The sequence below is a fragment of the Tenrec ecaudatus genome, chromosome 2 (assembly GCF_050624435.1).
Source record: "Tenrec ecaudatus isolate mTenEca1 chromosome 2, mTenEca1.hap1, whole genome shotgun sequence".
Taxonomy (NCBI): Eukaryota; Metazoa; Chordata; class Mammalia; order Afrosoricida; family Tenrecidae; genus Tenrec; species Tenrec ecaudatus.
In genome coordinates, this window is record NC_134531.1 from 67,809,853 (window position 1) to 67,829,139 (window position 19,287).

The 19,287-nt window shown below is 44.9% G+C and overlaps 1 pseudogene; it reads right to left on the bottom strand.

Annotated features, from left to right (window-relative positions):
• Positions 1–3,082: 3,082 nt before the first annotated feature.
• On the bottom strand, positions 3,083–12,472 carry LOC142440008 (asparagine synthetase domain-containing protein 1 pseudogene; annotated as a pseudogene).
• Between the last annotated feature and the right edge of the window lie 6,815 nt (positions 12,473–19,287).

Here is a 19,287-nt window from a genome sequence, read left to right on the forward strand (position 1 = left end):
CGTTATGTGTGAGGTCAGCAAGAGGTGGCATGGGCACCGTGACAACCAGCAACAGCAATTCTGTCTCACTGAAGCTGACATTAAAATCAAATTCGATTGTCTCCTTTGTTGTTATCATCCTGGTGTTGTCTTGGGCTACGCATTGTGTTGCCAACTGCTCCCTGGGAGAACAGTGAGCTGTCTGCTCCTGTAAAGATCTAAAGTCTCAGGAACCCAGGGAACCAGTTCTGCTCTGTGCTCAAAATCTAAGGTGACTATGAGTCAGAATCAACTCAGTGGCGGTGGGTTTGGTTTGGGGGTATTAAATGTTCAAGGATTCCATGTTTAAATTAAATACATTTTCCTAGTTTTCCTTAGGGGAGAGGTTGCAGTTTGTTTTTCTGGGTTGGGCAGTCAGGGCTGTGCTCAGATAAGGTTATCAGGAAAGATAACTGGGCTTCTGGGAATCTCAGAACACTTGGGCCAGAAGTCAGAAAGAGGAACTCCCTCCCCCACCTGAGTCTGAGTTCTGCCTCCCCTGCTCTGTGAACCCATTAAAAACCAAAAGCAAACTCATTGCCATTAAGTCGATACCAACTTAAAGCAACCTTATAGGACTGGGTTGAACTGCCCCTATGAGTTTCCAAGAGTGTAAAAGCCCCATCTTTTTCCAGAAGGGTGGCTGCTTACTTTGAACTGTGAATCTTTCGGATCACATTCCAAGTCACAACCACTACTCTACCAAGGCTCCAGTTCCTCAAAGCACAAGGTGGGGCAGGAGGGTGGTGGATATTGGGGACTTCTGGATACCAAGGACACAGCAGTGAAGCAGAGCAAAGCGTGGTTCCAGTATGAGAGAAAATGTGAGGAAGTATGGGGGGTGATTATCAATCATCACACAGGTCTGATATTAATGACAATGAGAAATAGTAACTCAGACTGACCCAAAACTGTCACACCCGTCAAATGACATTATTTCTTCAAGGCAGATGGTTTTGAATTGGTGTGAATACCCTCATATTTGCACAATGATTTTTCTTGTTTGTTTGTTTGTTTGTTTGCTTGCTTGCTGATTTGCTTTTTTTTCTATTGCCTCCAATCATTGCTACAGAATAATGTTGCTGTTTCTAGCAAACTCCTTCACCTAGGAAATGGTTCAAACATACTTACTATTTAGGGGTTTGACTTCCTTAAACCATAATAGAAAAGCTCATGACAGTGTTAAAATCTTTGAGAAAGGATGAGACAGGGCTGAGGATAAGATAGGAGCAAAGAGCTCCTCTGTCCCTTTTGTTGTCTCCTGGTGAGGAGAAGGTAAGCATTCTGTGTAGTTCAGTTTTGTAGCTCATCATATCTTGGTGAACTATTGATTTGACTTAACTAAATTAAGAGTATTATGGTCTGGATGTTCATGTATGCCAAGTACAATCTCAGTAGTCTCTTAAATTCAAGAAGGATTCCAAAGAACATTTCCAAGCCATAAATGTACCCACTGCCATTGAGTGAATGCAGACAAATATTGTAGGTGGTTATTAGGTGTCACTGAATCCGTGACAACTCACAGTAATCCTGTGTACAACATCCCTGTGCCATCCTCAAAATTGTTATTATGTTTGGGCCCATTGTTGCAGCCATTGTGTCCATCCACCTAGTGAGGATCTTCCTCTTTTTCGCTGACCTCCTTTACCAAGAATGATGTCCCTTTTCAGATTAGATATCTAAATTGCATTAGGTAAAGTCCAGCCATCCTGGGCTCTAAATAGCATTCTCGCTGTCCGTCTTCCAAGACAGATTGGTTTGTTCTTCTTGAAGCCAATGGTACTTTCCATATTCTTCCCCAGCACCGTGATTCAAATACGTCAATTCTTTTGCAGACTTTCTTACTCACTGTGCAGCTTTTACATGAATATAAGATGATTGAGAAATCCTCTTAGTGATCAGGTTAGACACTCATATGTACATAAGAAAGAGCTTTATATCAAAGAACAACTGTATATTAAGAAAACATCCCAGCCCAGTCCAGATCTAGTCCATCAGTCCAATATTAGCCCATATGTCTGATACCAATCTATATATTCATCTTCAGACTCACACAACACATGCAATGATACCGCCAAATGCAGGGAGATCACAGGCCAGTGGGTGGAAAGTCTTGTGGATCCAGTGGCAGTGGAAGCATCTCAGTGCTGGCAGGGGTCTCCAAATGGCTCCTCCAGCTCCAGGGCTCTAGCATAACTCCATGTGTCTTGCCAAGAGGAAGACAAAGCAGAGAGTCCATGTGTACCTGGTCTCTAGTGAGCTATGTATCTCGGTGTCACCTCCAAATGAGGTCATCAAGCTGCAACCTGATTGACAGGCTAGATTCCACCCCTTCACACATTGACACCAGATTATGTAACCTACACACACACACACACACACACACACACATTAGTCTTCAAAGTGACACCCTTGCTCTTCAACACTTCAAGGTGTTCTTGAGCAGCAAATTTTCACAATACAAAATGTTTTATTTCTTGACTGCTGTTTCTGTAAGCATTGATTGTGGATCCAAGTAAATTCTTGACAAGTTCAAGCTTTTTATTATGATGCTACATATAGGTTCAGTTGTGAGGATTTAGCTTTACATTACATTGAGTGGTAATCCTACTGAAGATCACAAGTCCTTGATGTTCACCAGTAAGTGCTTCAAGTCCTTCCCACTTTTAGCAAGTAAGGTTGTGCCAACTGCACATCACAAGTTGTTAATAAGCCTTCCTCCAAATGGGATGCCAAGATCTTCTTCATATAGTCCAGCTTCTCAGATGATTTTCTCAGCATACAGACTGAATAATTATGGTGAATGGAAATGATCCCAATGCACCTTTCCTGATTTGAACCATGCACTATGTTCTTGCTCTCTTTGAATAAATGCCTCTTGATGCATACACAGGTTCCTCATACACACAGTGGAGGCTCTGGAATTCCACTCTTCTCCAGGAGATCCATCACTTGGAACCATAGGCAAATGTCTTTGTAGTCAATAAAACAAAATTAAACATCTTCCTGGTATTCCGTACTTTCAGCGAAGACCCATCTGACATCAATAATTATATCTCTTGTGCTACATTCGTTTTTTATTTATTTTATTTTTATAATAATAAAGCATCAAAGTACCATATTTTTTACATAACTGTTTTTTGTAAATAGTTACATTGTGAGCAGATTGCATTTTCATCTCTTTTTCAATAGAATGGAAATTTCTTGGAGCCTTCCACATGTATCAGATGCCTTTTCATTATTCTTTTCCAGTTTTGCAATTCCAGATCCAAACTGCATGACCCATTTGGACAGTAGAGCCGAAGCTGTGAGACCGAGTTGCATATCTGCAAGCCGCAGAAGTAGCTTCTCACCAATACCAAGGGGTAAAGTCAGGTTTGCCTTTTCCCCAATTGGTAAGGAATTTAGAAAGGAGATGACGTTTTCATCCAGGAAAGGAAATCTGGTTACTTTTCCATCATCACCAATAACTCTGTCATCGCGACCAAGATTCCTAGAAGAAATCCGACCTAGTTCCATTTCTACTTCTTTGTTCAATCCTTCAAACCCGTGTTTCTGAAAGCAGGCTCGATGGCGAGGATAACCTGCACCAATCCCACTGAGAATGACCTTTGCCTTCACTTCCTCCACTGCCACTACCTAACCAACTCCTCTAGACGCAAGCCAGACTGCGCAGCCAATGCCACCACCCAGAACCATACCCAGGGCCTGAATTAATTGACATATCCGGGCTCTGCTTAATTTTTGCAATTCCTCCAAAGAAACATTGATTTCAACAAAATTCCAAATCTGGGAAGAGTTGACAGCGTGTAGTTCCTTTAGAACAGCTCTCCCTCTGACCCGGTCGGGCGCACTGAAGCATGCATCCAGCTTATCATCAGCCACGGCAGCAGGATTTGGGGAGCATTCTTCAAAAGCAAATTCACAATGATTTTTCTGCTTACTCTTTTTTGGGTTAAAACGGCTTGGCCTGGCCTTCTCGGTAGTCATGAAAGCCACATTAAGAAGATCAATTGGTTCATCTATAGGAATGTGATGGTCAGCGAGGGCTGCTGTAACCATGGAATCGATGCCCCAGAAGAGAATTGCGATGTTTGCTTTCCTACCGCGAGTTTCCAAAGCTTCATTTGGCGTCAAGCTTTCGTCCCTCAGTAAACGTAACAGCCGCCTCTTGACTGAGAGGCTCAGGACATCGATGAACTGTGGAACCACTTCCCTCATGTGTGTGTCCAGACAGACTTGAAGTGTCTCTCTTGTAGGTGGCCTCTGGAAATGTCGGTGTTAGGAGTCTCAAAGGGACCTTGTGGCAATATCATATTTAAAGGAACAATAGGTTTTTCAAGATAGAGTTTGACTTCACTTGCTTCCACCGATACAAACGTAGGCAAATTTGCTGAAACTTTGGTCAGGCTACCAACACATTCTTGGATAACCTTCTCCCCAGAATTATAATTCCAAGGATATAATTTTAAAATCCACCCTTGGAAGTGGCAGCAGACTGGAGATCAATTCTGAAAATCCCAGATACTGGAACGTCCTGCCACTGACTGGCCACTCCAGATGTCTAGGTGCCAACTGAAGAGAGGCAGACACTTTCACTCAAATTATTAAAATGCCAAAGCATGCTACGGCGCCCAAAAAAGTCCCTACCAAACCATAAAGAATGACTAGATGCTTGATAATATATAAAAGACCAAGGACCCTGGACTTTTGAGAAGAGTGACAAAGTGTCGGACTCATTTGTATAAGAGGAAAGACAGTTAAACATAATTCGAGTATCATTCCCGAGTTTCCACTTTTATTCCATTAAAGACCTCTCCATTCCATAGGAACACCTTGTCTCCTTCCTCTTCCAGAGGCCGGGCAGTTCCAGTGCCTCCCGAGTGAAGGGTGTGTCCAGAAAACAAGCACTGGTAGTTGGCATCATGCTTTAACAACTGTTTACGAATGTACAGCAAGTCCGCTCTCAAATCTGCTGACAAGTTCAACAGCAAAGCTGACAGAACAACAAATGCCACACGTTCTGATGGGAAATTAAGTCGATTATTTCTTAGTCTTATCTGAGTTTTCCATTTCTTGGTATTTTTTTTCAGTTCATCCAATATATTTTTGCTTTCAGAAAGCATTTCTGTTCAGTCTGCAGAAAGAATGTGTTACTGTTTTGCTGCTGCTTATATACTTTCCTGTTTTGCTTCAAGTTAGAAAGTTCATCCACAACAATCCTCTGTTCTTTAATCTTGTAGCTAAGATCCTCTTTTTTTTGATGGGGTCCACTTGTCAGAAGGGACCAGCCCAGAGCTGAAATCCGGGGGTGCCCTGGAGCCAGGCACCTCCACGGAACGTTGGATGGACATTGTGTGCCGCCTTGCACACGACTGAGCTGCCCCAGCCGCCAGCCCAGCTTGTGGCTCCTCCGGTCGCTACATTCATTTTTGAATCCAGCTTGAATTTCTGGTAGCTCCTTGTCAATGTGCCACTGCAACTGTTTTAAAATTATCTTCAGCCAAATTTTACTTGCGTGTGGCATTAATGACACTGTTTGATAATTTCTGCATTCCTGTGCTCGCTTCAGCGGCACATATACTAAAATGTATGCATTCGTTTTTTAAAACATTTTATTAGGGACTCACACAACTCTTATCACAATCCATACATATACATACATCAATTGTGTAAAGCACATCTGTACATTCTGTGCCCTCGTCATTTTCAAAGCATTTGCTCTCCACTTAAGCCCTTTGCATCAAGTCCTCTTTTTTTCCCCTCCCTCCCTGCTCCCCCCTCCCTCGTGAGCCCTTGATAATTTATAAATTATTATTTTGTCATATCTTGCACTGTCTGACGTCTCCCTTCACCCCATTTTCTGTTGTCCATCCCCCAGGGAGGAGGTCACTTGTAATAGGTTACCTCTTTCCAACCCACTCACCCTCTACCCTCCCAGTATCGCCATTCACACCCCTGGTCCTAAAGGGATCATCCACCCTGGATTCCCTGTGCCTCCAGCTCCCATCTGCACCAGTGTACATCCTCTGCTCTATCCAGACTGACAAGGTAGAATTCGGATCATGACAGTTGCGGGGGGCGGGGGTGGAATTTATGCTTTCTATTGGGTTTCCGTTTTCGGTAATGGGAATAAATATGATTCTCTTCCAGTTGCTTGGTCAGGTAACTGGCTGAGTTTCTAAGATTGTAAGAGCAGACAGCCTCTCTTTCTCCCAAGTGGAAAGCTTGTAGGTCTGAACCACTGACCTTGTGGTTAGCAGTCCAATGTCTAATCCACAGGGCCACTAGGGGTCACTGCCATTGCATTGATTCCAACTCATAATGACCCTCCAGGACTGAATAAAACTGCCCCGTTTGGTTTCCAAGACTGTAAACCTTTACAGGAATTCGAAAGCCTCATCTTTCTCTTGAGAAACAGCTGGTGGTCTCTAACTGCTGGCCACTGAAGGTCCTGTATAGATTGCCTGAAACAAATAACACACACCCCAAACTCCTTATTCCTTCTACTAATGCTACTTGTACCCTCTGAGGCCCATATAGAACAAACGAAAGCCTTCTATACCGTGACAACTCTGTAGCCTCATAGAGAAAGACAGCTGTCAAACGTATTCCCTGTAAAACAAAGAACCAACTTCCTTCATGTGGGATAAACATGCCCGCATCTCTGTCATTCTGCAGAGCAGTGATTTTTCCGTTTCCACTGGAAGAAGTTTGCTATTATCTCTCTTCAGGTATGTTAGTCACTTGAAGATGGTTATAGATGATAGGGCCTGGGGTCTTAAAGGCTTGAAGATAAATAAGTGGCCATCTAACTGAGAAGCAACAAATCCCACATAGAAGAAACACACTAGCCTATGTGATCATGAGGTGTCGTTGGTATCAGGTATCAGGCATCAAAGACCCAGAACAAAAAAATCATATCAATGTGAAGGAGGGGGAGGGGAGAGTGGAGACCCAAAGCCTATCTGTAGACAATTGGATGTCCCCTTAAATGTCCTCTTACAGAAGGGTCACAAGGAAGAGATGAGCCAGTCAGGGTGCAGTATAGCACCAATGAAACACACAACTTTCCTCTAGTTCTTTAATGCTTCCTCCCCACACTATCATGACCCCAATTCTACCTTACAAATTCATTAGACCAGAGCATGTACACAGGTACAGATAAGAGCTGGAAACACAGGGAATCAAGGACAGATAAATCCTTCAGAATCAATAAAGTGGGTGAAGGGAGAGATGTATGTATGGGTTGTGATGAGAGCTATATGAGGTCCCAATAAAATGATTTTTTAAAAGCTGTGAGAGCCCCCAATAAAAGTATTTTTTTTTAAATAGTCATAGATGAACATGTGTGACCATTACTTCCTCATTAAGGACAACACTCTGTTACCCTCCGGAAAACAGGCGATGTGGCAAAGGGCAGGGTGAGAAAGCTGTCATTTGTGGGTGTTTACCCTGAGCAGACACTGCGGGGTGCCTTGTAATTATTGGCTCATTTAAGCTGTGGGCAGGGAGTTGATGCTCACCAACTGGGGCTCATTCAGGGATGAGAACATTGACTAAAATCATAATTGGGTGCACCCACTTTAGCTATCACCCTGAAATGGCTCTTTAGCATGAAAACTTACAACAGCAAAAAACAAAACAAAAAGTTTCATTGAAAATAACTGACCCCATACTACGAAGTGCGAACAAAACGTAATTTGCTGAAGAGTTTACAAGGCATGATTATGTTTAGAAACACCTAACAAATAATTCAGATGTAATGTTCACTTCTAATCCCTTTTCACTGGGGAATCACGGGAAGCCTTCCCCGGAGAGCAGAGACTCAGTCTGCGCCCCACTTCTTTCATCATCCGCGGTCGGCCTCACGCACACACTTCCCTACTGGATCACGTGGTTCCAGGCCCCTCGCACCAGCAAGCGTTTCCAAGTGGCTTTAAGTACTCCCGCTTTGGAGGACACGCAGACGTTATCGTGGCAATGGCTTCAGGTTTACTCCTTACGAACAACCTTCAGGAAATGTGTTTCTGAGCCTATCTGAGTGTCCTTAATGAGCACTCTGCCACATGTCAGCGCCATGACTGTTCTCTTTGTGACCTGTGTCTTGCCCAGTCTCCACGTTGTAGCCATGGGGCTGGCTCTAAGAGCCACTGCCAGGTTAATGGAAAGAGAGGAGCTTGTGGGGTTAGCCTTTCCCACCGCAAGAGCTTTGCAATGTTAATGGAGGCCTTGGCTGGCACAAACAAGGAAGAACTAGGCCCCTAGCAGGAAGGTTGGCAGCTTGAAAATGCACAAAGGCACCTTGGAAGATAGGCTTGGTGACTTGCTCAGGAAAAGCCCCGCACCATTCCACACTGCACACATGGGGTCACACAAGGGGTCAGAATCACATTCATGGCAACTAACAATAGCAAGATATTAACAGGTGAACCTTGGAGGAAAAAACTCAATGCTGCTGTTTTTCTTCTAAACTGCATTTCATATTAGATGTTGTTGTTAGGGACCATTGAGTCCATTCCAAGTCATAGTGACTCTATGCACAACAGAATGCAACACTGCCCAGTCTGATATCAGCTTCACAATTGCTGCGTGTTTGAACCCATTGTTACTGCAAATGTGTCCATCTGTCTCGTTGAGGACTGTCCTTTTATTCACTGACCATCTCCTTTATCAAATGTGATACCCCTTTCCAGGTGCTGGCGCACTGTTCCTGATACTATGCCAAAGTAAATGAGATGAAGTCTTGCAGCCTCACTTCTAAGGATCATTCTTTTTTGTTTTGTTTTAATTTCACAAACAAAAATGTGTCTTGTGTTACTCTGGGTTGACTAGAGAAACAAATTCATAGACACTCATATGGGTAAAAAAGAGCTTTATATACAAGAGCAGTTGACTATTGAGAAAAAAAACGCAGCCAGGTCCAGATCAAGTTCATAAGTCTGGTATTAGCCCATATGTCCAATACCAATCTATAAATTCCTCTTCAGACTCATGAAACACATGCAATGATGCCGAATGTAGGAAGATCACAGGCCAGTGGGTGGAATGTCTTGTGGATCCAGGGGTGGTATGATCATCTCAGCACTGGTAGAGGTCTCCATGTGGCTCCTCCGGCTCCAGAGCTCCAGGGTACCTCCATGTGTCTTGTCAACAGAGATGTCTTGCAGGGAGTCAGCATGTGTCCCACCTCCATCAAGCTATTTATCTCCTTAGCACCTCCAAATGAGGTCATCTAGCTGCAACCTAATTGACAGGCTAAACTCCACCCCTTCACTCTTAAGTCTCAAATTGACAACATATTATGTAACTATCATATGTCTTCTCACAGTTTAGGTGACTAGAAGCCTGAATTCAGGGTGTTGATCCTAAGGAAAGATTTTCTGTATCTTCTCTGGAGGAAGATCTTTGTCTCTTTCAGCTTTTCTTCCTTGGCTCCTTGGGGATCTTCTTGTGGCTTGGCATTTATCTTTCCCCATTACTGCTTGATTTTCTATATCAAATCCACTGTTTTATATCTCTTCCCCCCCAAAAAAAATAATTTTATTTGTCTATGCATCACATATCATACAATTTAATTGTTCAATCATCTTAAGAGTTGTGCATCTTCTTGATAGGATTTAACTATTGAATTGGATGATATGTGGATGAATTGCCAATACAACTGCTTAAAAGAAGAAGGTTTGGGCAGTCATCACCACAATCAATTGCAAAATATTTTCTTCTCATGCTCGGTATTGTTAGCTCTCCATTTCCTCCCTCCTCCCCGTCATGCCCTAAGTAATGATCTGTCAGGTTACTGTCTCTATAGGTTTACTTATGCTGGATTTCATAAACAGAAGCCCATACAAAACAGAAATAGGAAGAAAACAGACACACAGACACAATGACTAGACAAAACGTGGAAAATTATCAATCCAACAGAGAGCAGAATTAATCTGAAACAACTTAAAAATGGGTCCAAAGGGAGATGAACTGTCATCTGCCATAATTGGCTTTCTCTCTGTCTGATAGCAGCATTATTCACATCCCTCAACTACACTCAGAGGGGTTCACTGGAGATGCTTGATGTGGGGACCCTGCAAATGGATTTCGAGTTTCCACTGTCGTCCACAGGCTTCTGAAAACCAAATGTTCCCAATTTAAGCTCTGACACCATCCCTTCCTCTGGAATGATTTACCTGGGTCTCAGCCAATGCTCATGGAAGTAACAGAGGAGATCAAAAGATGCGTTGCATTGGGTGAATCGGCTGCACAAGACCTCTTTAGAGTATTGAAGAGCAAGGATGTTCCTTTAACATCTAAGGCATATCTAAGGCAAACCAAGGGTTTTTTGTTGTTATTTTTCATTGCTTCACATACATGTGAAAATGGACATTGAATAAAGGGACCAAAGAAAAATTGATGCCTTTGTATTGTGGTGCTGGAGAAGACGAATAAAAGTACCAAGCGGAAGGGGAAGAGGGGAGGGGGGGAGGGGGGGAGGGGGGAGGGGAGGGGAGGGGGGAGGGGGGAGGGGAGGGGAGGGGGGAAGGGGAGGGGAGGGGAAGGAGGGAGGGAGGGGAGGTGAGGGAGGGGAGGGGAGGGAGGGAGGGAGGGGAAAAAAGAGGAGCTGATACCAAGGCCTGAAGTAGAAAAAAATGTTTTAAAATGATGATGGCAACATATGTACAAATGTGCTGGATATGATTGATGTATGTATTGTTATAAGAGCTGTGAGAGCCCCCAATAAAATGATTTTTTTTTAAGTACCATGGACTGCTAAAAGGACAGCCCAGACCAGACTTCAACCCAGTGCCTCAAGGTGTGAATGCAACACCCCAGCGTGGAGTAGGGAACCAGTGGGGAGGTTTGGGAGGCTGGCCCCAGCACCAAATATTAAGTGGATGCCTGCCCCTCCCCCTAGAAGAATTTGTTTCAAAGGATGACACTGAATCTGCAGCTCCGGGAGAGGGTCATATCTGATCGGCGCACACAGGAGCAGATGAAGGGGGAGTTGGAGAGAGTGGAGCACACACAGCCTGGCCCACCAAGCCCTGAGGATGATGACTCCAATTATAGCAGCCAGTCCACAGAGAGGACCACATGGCCAGCCCCACTATGAGATATGATGCCCCTCATTGACCCATGGCCCTGCAGGGGACAGCACCAGAGACACAATGTGGGAATTGTGCCCGACCTGATCCCACCACACCGAGGCAAAGCACTGGGGGAGTGCAGCGGAACAGCAAGGGAATGGAGTGGCAAGATCCCCAGGAAATGCTGAAAGTGGACTTTGGGGCCAAGGCATGGTGCCCCCAACAGACTGGACTGGAAAACACTCCTAAAGGCCAACAAACAATCCTTGAACTATAGATAGATAGATAGATAGATAGATAGATAGATAGATAGATAGATAGATAGATAGATAGATAGATAGATAAAAGGACAGCCCAATGTATCTTGGAAAAAGTATGGGCAAAGCGCTCCTTAGAGGCCAGGATAGCAAGGCATTGTCTTACATACTGTGGATATGTTGTCAGGAGAGACCAGTCCCCGGAGATGGACACCATGTTTGGTAAAGTAGAGAGGAAATAAAAAGAGGAAGGCCTTCAAGGAGATGGGTGGACACCATGGCTGCAACAATGGCCGGAAGCACAGGAACAATTGTGAGGATGGCACAGGACTGGGCGGTGTTTCCTTCTGTGGTGCATGCGGTCGCTATGGGTCGAAACCAACCCAATGGCACCTAGCAACAACCCCATTACCACCACCACTGTGTGAACCATTTCTTGACTTTGATCTCTTTCCATCTGCGCACAAAAGCCAGTGTCTCTGGCTTTGCCTAGCCCAGACTAACACACCTCAACAAGTTATTCTTTTGTTCCATTTCAAATAAAGATGCTAAAGTCTAGTTTTAAGAGTTTCTTATCACAAATAATTTGGGAGACCTGTTTTGTTGCTTTGTACCTTAATCCAGGTATAGTTATACCTTGTGACCTCTTCCTTTTGGTGTTTTGCCAAAAAAAAAAATTTAAAGTATCATTCAGAAATTATTCGGAGCTGTGTGTTTTGATAATAAAGCTCTAATTAGGCTGCAACCTGAAGGTCTGCGACAGTGGATTAGCCCTTGCCTCATGCAGTCACAGGGTTCCCTAAGTGGCCCTAGCATTCCCCCTGGACCTCTGTCTCCAGCTGCCGCAATCCCACTCTGGCGTTAACCCTTCATGCCCTGGGTGCTAAGCCCCAGATGCTGCCACTTTTGACCCTCATAGAAAAGTGATGATTCACACGGGGGTTCCTGGACCCAAACTCTTTAGTTCTCCTCTCAGAAAAGTTCTCCTTCCCTCCTTTTGATGGTGGGACAGTTCAAGTTGGGGACCCCAGTACAGAACAGGACTATGACAGCCCATATAATCTCATGCTTGTCTCGAAGGTTTTTATGAGAGATGGTCACATACCTTTTGAAATCCATGTAGGTCCAATGTGTCTAAGCTACCAATCAGATTAAAGTGTTGAGATTAGATTAGACTGTTTATGTTTTGCTATTATCTGTTCCCTTATTAATTAGCAAGAACTATTATGATGGACTCATGACCTTGGGCCAGAGTGGAACTGCCCCCATGGCTTTCCCAGACTGTATCTCCTTAAGGAAATGGAAAGCCTCTTTATCCCAAGGAGCAGCTGGTGGTTTCGAATGGCTGACCTACGGTTGGCAGCCCGACTCCTAAACCACCAACCAGGACTCCTGTGGGGTTGCTATGAACCAGAATCAATGCAATGGCAGAGAGTTTGAAGTATTTTGTTTTTATTATGCTGGAAACCATCCCTATTGTGGTTATGAGCACAGTGACAAAAAATATATTTTTGTTATTTTCATAACTTACATACTTGCTTATACCCGAAACCCATCTGACTCTGCGTGGTCGCTATTTGTTTTGCCCCCTCTACGTATGGCCATGTCTTTTCTATAAACTGTTCATGATCAGTGGGCACATCATCAGCCCCACACGAAGCCCATCTCCGATGGCCTTGAGAGCACGCTTAAAGGAGATCGAAACAGTTGTCGGTATCTCACCCCAGCCAACAGGGAGAGAGAGCAACAGCCTTTCCATAAGGTCACCTGAGCAGAGCCAAAGTCAAATACAAATAAAACTGCCCCGGGAGGGAGGAGGTCTGAGTGGGCCAGGGATGGAGTTCCTTCACGAATCATGGCTTGTGTTAGCACCGTCACTTCCAGGGTACCAGCATCTTCGATGCGGTCTAGGTGAAAAGAGAGAAAAGCTGTAGTCCTGTCCTAGCAAGAAGTGCTTTGAAAAGTGTTACCCAGCATGAGGCAAGGGGAGGGGGTCCTCCAGGAGCAATCCGGCCTGAATGTTGTTCTTGGCGTCCGTCTGTCCGCGGTGCTTCACATAATGTCCTCACCCCAGAGCACTCGGAGGCAGAACTGTCTTTAAATCAGTTACAGGCAAGGGTCTGCCACTCACGACAGCTGCCTTTTCTGATCCACTCCGAAGATCAGCAAAAGTAGTTGGAGACGAAAAGCAAACATGCTCTGCATGTCCACTGTGAATATGAAGGGGGCAAGTGGGGAAGGGTCTTCCTGTCTGAGGTATCAAATGTGATCCCACGTGGCTGTGCAAGACCCCAGGGGAAAACGCTTCCCAGAAACACCAAAGAGCCGAGGACAGAGCTTGCAGCTGTGAAAACGGAAGCTTGCAGCAGAACGGACTTCCTCCAAGTGATGTAGGGAAGCAGACACGGAAATACATTACTCGGGTTCACTGTGAAGGGCAGTGGACTTGACCGATGGCCCAAGCTGCTGCCCCCACCACATTTCTGTCCCGAGCTGCTCCCAGCCACCACGGTGGGAAGCAAAGGCAGGCTCATTTTGTGCGATGCAAGACTTCTCTCAAGATCACTTTGTCTCCCGGCTCTTCCTGGAAACTTCACTAGAGTCTAAGACCCGAACTTCCAAAACTGTCCTCCTTCTTGCTTCCTTCCATCTGGCCGCCCTCCGGCCACAAATGTCACCCCTGTAGTGATGGTTTGAATGCTCCCCTTGCCATTTCCTGCTCCCTCCCTGACCACATCTTTTGCTTCCCAAATTTAAACTTGCAGTCTTTCTTGGCAGGCTCACCCAGGATTGCACGGAAGGGGTGCCTGCAGTCCTCCGTCCTCCCCACCAGATCCAGAGGTGATTCCCTGGGGGCTGGCTCCATAGAACAAGTTTGCTGTTGCCCACACACACATTCCATACGGAATGCTGGAGTCCAAACAGGAGCAGACAGCACGACTCCCCCTTGGAAAAGCGCATCCATCCATCGGGAGTGAGAGACATAACACAGTTAGTGGGTCCCAGCCGTGAGGCAGTCCCACCAGGCAAGACTAGCAGACTCCCTCGCCTGGCAGTAGAATACATTCCTGATTACCCAATGGAGTAGCCCCTGGTTCAGCATTCTGGACATGCTCCCTTGTCCAGTTGCTTCCCTGGCCCAGCTGAAACAGCGCTGGACAGTATGCCCTTCTGAGGAGTGTCCAGTTTCAGAGCCCATCTTCTGCCAATGCAGGTTTGGGCCAAGGGTTATGGTCACCACTTTCCATTTCGTGGGCTCTGTTCTACTTTCTTCTGGTCAACTCTGTATGTAAACTACCGTTGCCTGACCTATAGTTTTTTTTTAAGATGGACTACTCTTGCCTTTTCAAACTCCTCTCTGTCATCTGCGAAGCCCTGGGTGGTGCGACAGGTTAACATGCTCAACCGCTACCTGAAAGATTGGAGAATCAAGTTCACTCCGAAAGTATAGCCATTGAAAATGGTATGGACACAATTCTACCCATTTACAGAAGAGAATCAACTCAGCATCAATCTCTCTCTCTCTCTCTCTCTCTCTCTCTCTCTCTCTCTCTCTCTCTCTCTCTCTCTCTCGTCTGTCTCTCTCCCTCCATAGTGAGTACCTTGAGGCTAAGTAATGATAAACTTGTTGGCAAAGATAACACTCCTAATCTAATCTCCGAGTTTTAATTTGGCTCTAGTCTAGCAGAGACTGCTTAACAGAAGGTGATTAAAAATGGCTTACAGCCCAAGGCTTATCTCTCTCTGAGCTATCACTTCAAGTTCGCAATTTCTAACTCCTTCCATTTGGGTGCAGAGGCTGCTGACATCACCAAACATGCAAGCCTCTAAATCACATCAGCTTAATTGCAGGCAAAAGCAGAGAGTGTCATCCCGAGCTTATCTCTCAGGCAGGCATGAATGTTCCGCAGAGGGGCTGATGGGGGAATTCAGTTCTACCCTCACCTCTTACAGCTCAATTCCTCTGACTTCTAAGGGTCCCCGGGGCCTGGAGGCAGCCCTCTTCCAGGTACAGCATGGAGGTGGCAGGAGTCCCGCATCCTCCCCACGCTGACCTGCTCCAGGGCCCACACTGCTTCAGTGTCATCACTCTCGCTGCTTAGCCACCTCACCTCAGGGCTCTTCCCCTCCCCCGCCCGGCGTATCAGGAAGTCCTCTCAGCTAAGGGTCAAGTGAGCCCAGCTTCATTCAGGTGAGCCCAACTGGGCAAAGGAGTCTCTGGAGTGCTCACTAGTCTCCCTTGACTTTGGTGAGCAGAATGAAGTTGCTCACTGTGAAAATAGAACTCCTACACATTCTACTCACTCCTACCTCCTCCCCCTCCTCCCCCCCTCCCACCCCTGTTACCTGTTCATAAATACCAGGTTCAGGGGATTTTTTGTGGTGGAGCCCATTCCTGAGCTCTGGGCAAAGTGTCTCTTCATCCTGTGACATACTGAGGGCTTGTTGCCATCGGATTGTCGTCCAGAAGCCAGGGTATGGATATGGACATGTAAAATAATTACATAGGACCCTTACCTTATATCTTCGGTAAAAAATAGCTCAAATGGATCAAAAAACCTAAATTTAATAACTGGACCTATAAAATTCTTAGTTAAAACCTAGGTGCAAATCTCCGTGTGCAGGGATTAGGCAACGGTTTCTTAGCTCTTACATCTAAAGCGGGAGCAACAAAACAAAAGGAGGGGACAAAGATACAGGTTGTCCTTGATTTACAATGCAGCTCTGTCCTGTGACTCCATTGTCAGTTCTAATGTAAAGCAAATGCCTCTTTTTTCCCAGTTTTTAATTATTAATGTCTCTTATTTTCAGCACCTTTGTAACATCTGCAAGTGTAAATTCTGTGCTGCAACATATTGCTAATGATATTATGTGCAAAAAGGGCGGGGGAGGGAGGGGACACACGGGAGCTGTTATCAAGGAGTTAAAGAAGAAAGAAAATGTTTTGAAATGGATGGTGACGGCAATTGTACAATTATGCTTGAACTAGTTGAATTATAGATAGTTACAATATCTATAAGAGCTCCCAATAAAATGATTTTTTTAAAAAGGTGGTTAGTCCTAATTCAGGTCATGGTAAGCATGGTATGTTATAATTTAGGGACTGCCTGTGGACAAGACGTCAGCAACATTTAAAACGTGTGTGTTTCAAAGGACATGATCAACAAATAGGAAATTGCTCATGTGTGAGTACGCTGATGATGAGGGAAGGACAATTCAAGGGTGCATGCACACACCCTTTGCATATAAAAGGGTGAAGTAAAAAAGTATTACTACTAGAGTTCTATGCAGGGGCTTATTCCAAACAAAATTTATTTGTGTGTGTGTGTGTGTGTGTGTGTGTGTGTAAAACAAAACCAAAAACGTCACTGCTACAGGGCCAATTTCAACTCATGGCAACTTTATAGGACAGGACAGAACTTCCCTTGTGGGTTTCCAAGACTGTAACTCTTTTTTTATATATACTCGAGTAGAAGCCGAGTTTTTCCAGCACATTTTAAATAATTATTTAATTTTTAATCATTTTATTAGGGGCTCATACAACTCTTATTATAATCCATACATACATCAACGTGTAAAGCACATTTGCATATTCATTGCCCTCATCATTCTCAAAACATTTGCTCTCTACCTAAGCCCCTGGCATCAGCTCCTCAATTTTCCCCTCCCTCCCTGCTCCCCGCTCCCTCATGAACCCTTGATAATTTATAGATAATTATTTTGTCATATCTTGCCCTGTCCAATGTTTCCTTTCACCCACTTTTCTGTTGTCCGTCCACCAGGGAGGAGGTCATATGTAGATCCTTGTAATCCGTTCCCCTTTTCCAACCCACCCTCCCTCTAGCCTCCCAGTATTGCCACTCACACCCCTGGTCCTGAAGGTATCATCCGCCCTGGATTCCCTGTGTTTCCGGTTCCTATCTGTACCATTGTATATCATCTGGTCTAGCTAGACTCGCAAGGTAGAATTGGGATCATAATAGTGGGGGGGGGGGAGGAAGCATTTAGGAACTAGAGGAAAGTTGTATTTTTCATCATTGCTACATCGCACCCTGACTAGCTTGTCTCCTCCCTGATACCCTTCTGTAAGGGGATGTCCAGTGGCCTACAAGTGGGCTTTGGGTCTTCACCCCACACTCCCCCCTCCTCATTCACTATGACAAGATTTTTTGTTCTGATGATGACTGATACCTGATCCCTTCAACACCTCGTGTGCTTCTTTCATGTGAGCTTTGTTGCTTCTGAGCTAGATGATCACTTGTTTACCTTCAAGCCTTTAAGACCCCAGATGCAATATCTTTTGATAGCCGGGAACCATCTGCTTTCTTTGCCACATTTTCTTATGCACCCATTTGTCTTCAACGATAGTATCATGGAGGTGAACATGCAATGATATGATTTTTTGTTCTTTGATGCCTGGTAACTGATCCCTTCGGTACCTCGTGATCACACAGGCTGGTGTGCTTCTTCCACGTGGGCTTTGTCGCTTCTGAGCTAGATGGCCCTTGTTTACTTTCAAGCCTTTAAGACCCCAGATGCTATATCTTTTGATAGCTGGACACCATCAGTTTTCTTCACCACATTTGCTTATTCATCTGCTTTGTCTTCAGCGGTTGTGTTGGGAAGGTGCGCATCATAGAAAGCCAATTTAATAGAAGAAAATATTCTTGCATTGAGAGAGTACTTGAGTGGAGGCCCAATGTCCTGCTGTTACATTAATACTAAACCTATAAAGATATGCACATAGATATATTTCCCCATCCTCTTAAATGAATATATTTCCATATGTTCATGTCTTTATCTAGAGTTTTATAAATGCCCTTTGCCTCCCAGCTCTTTCCTCTATTTCCTTTGACTTTCCTCCTGTCTCACCATTATGCTCAGTCCCCACCAGGGTTTCAGCAATTTCTCTTGATTGCATTACCCTTGATCATGCCCTACCAGGTCTCCCACACCCTCCTCACCACCAATTTGGATCACTTGTTGTTCCCTTGTCCCTGGGTTTATTAACACCACTACCTTTCCCCCCACCTTCCCCCACCCATGTCCCCCTAGAGCTGTCAGTCCTGTTGTTTTCTCCTCCAGATTGTTCATCCAGCGTATCTTATTTAGACAGACCTGTGGAGATAATAACATGCACAAAAACAAGACAGAGCAAAAGCAAGCAACAATATACAGCAAAACAACAACAACAAACCAATGACAAACAAAACAAGAAAGAAAAGCTTGCAGTTAGTTAAAGGATTGTTTGTTGGCCTTTAGGAGTGTTTTCCAGTTCAGTCTGTTGGGGCACCACACACTGGCCCCAAAGGCCACCTTCAAGCATCCCCTGGGGACCTCACTGCTCCATTCCCTGGCTGTTCTTTTACACCCCCTTAGTGTTTTGCCTCAGTGTGGCTGGATCAGATCGGGTGCAATTCCCACACTGTGTCTCCAGTGTTGTCCCCTGTAGGGCTATGGGTCAGTGAGGGGCATCATTTCTCAGACTGTAACTCTTTACAGGACTAGAAAACCTCATCTTTCTCCTCAGAGTGATTTGTGGTTTTGAACTGCTGATCTTGTGGTCAATAGTCAATGTGTAACCACTGCCCCACCAGGGATCCTCATCTGTGTGTAAAGGCAGGTAAAAAGGTATTGCACAAAAGCATGCTGTTATTGTTGTTTGATGTCATCAAGTTGGTCGTGACACGGTAACCCCATGCACCACAGAAGGAATCACTGGCAGACTGTGTGCCGTTCTCACAACGTCTGAGTCCACTGTTGCAGCCACAGCGCCCATCCATCTGGATGAAGGTCTTCCTCTTTTCCTCGGCCCTTCTTTTTCTCAGGTCAGATCTCTTCTAATAACATGTCCAAAGTATGTCATCCCTGATTTGAAAGAGTATTCTGATTGTAGTTCTTCCAAGACAGACCAGTTTGTTCTTCTAGCAGTC